We start from the raw sequence: 961 nt of genomic DNA on the forward strand, positions 1-961 counted from the left end.
ATCTGAAGCTTAGTAAAACAACACCCCGTTTACAATTGCATCAAATTTTTGGCGACGTTGCTGGGGACTTTGATTTGTTTCGTTGCGAATTCCAGCTTAAATCCATTAGAACACTTGTTTACTTTTACTTTTGAATTTCACATGTTTTTCTACAATGGGGGACCGGGAACATATTCTCGGAACTCTCGGTCATCCACCATATCGTGTGGATGGTGACCCGATAGAAGATGACCTGAGTGGGTATGAGTTTGAAGAACCGATCTATGATGACAATGAGCTAATCGGATCGGCAAAACATGAAGATGATGATGAACTGATTGGAAGTTTCGATTCACTCGAGAAGTCTCTGGGAGATCAAAGTATTACCAGAGAATGGTAAAACCGAAATCAAGGTACCCTATATCCATTTAGTTCCAAAAAATCAATTCCATGGTTACATATCCGAACAACCGATGGACCATATCAAGACATTCTAAGAGTTATGTGCAACCATTACAGAAAATGGGGATTACCACAAGTGTAGTCTTTTCCCATTCTCTTTGAGAGATAATGCCAGTAAATGGCTTAAATCTTTAGAACCTGCCTCACTAAAAACGTGGGCTGCGTGTAGAACAGCTTTCCTGAATCGTTTTTACACTAGAAATCGTTCCAATCTCTTAAAGAACAAGATAAGAAGTTTTAAACAAAAAAAGATGAAGATCTTTTAGATTCTTGGGAAAGATTTAGAGAATACCAAAGAGATTGTCCACACCACGGATATACGACGAATACCTGATGGGTATCTTCTATCGAGGCATAACTCAAGAGTTACAACACTCTTTTGTCACAGCAAGTAATGGAGACTTCTCAACAAGATCTGTAGAAGATGCTCGTGTTTTCATCAACAATCTCGCAAACAGCATATGTAATCAAGCAATCTTGGCAATTCTGCACTTCCTTAGAAGAAAGAAGAGATTTTGGA

General features: G+C 38.7%; 1 non-coding gene across 1 annotated transcript; it reads right to left on the reverse strand.

Moving 5' to 3' along the window:
* Nucleotides 1–652: 652 nt before the first annotated feature.
* Nucleotides 653–759, reverse strand: LOC112083759. Its single transcript, XR_002897887.1, has one exon. It is a non-coding gene; the product is annotated as a small nucleolar RNA R71 (small nucleolar RNA).
* Between the last annotated feature and the right edge of the window lie 202 nt (nt 760–961).

The sequence above is a fragment of the Eutrema salsugineum genome, unplaced genomic scaffold (genome assembly GCF_000478725.1).
Source record: "Eutrema salsugineum unplaced genomic scaffold, Eutsalg1_0 scaffold_6, whole genome shotgun sequence".
Classification (NCBI taxonomy): domain Eukaryota; kingdom Viridiplantae; phylum Streptophyta; class Magnoliopsida; order Brassicales; family Brassicaceae; genus Eutrema; species Eutrema salsugineum.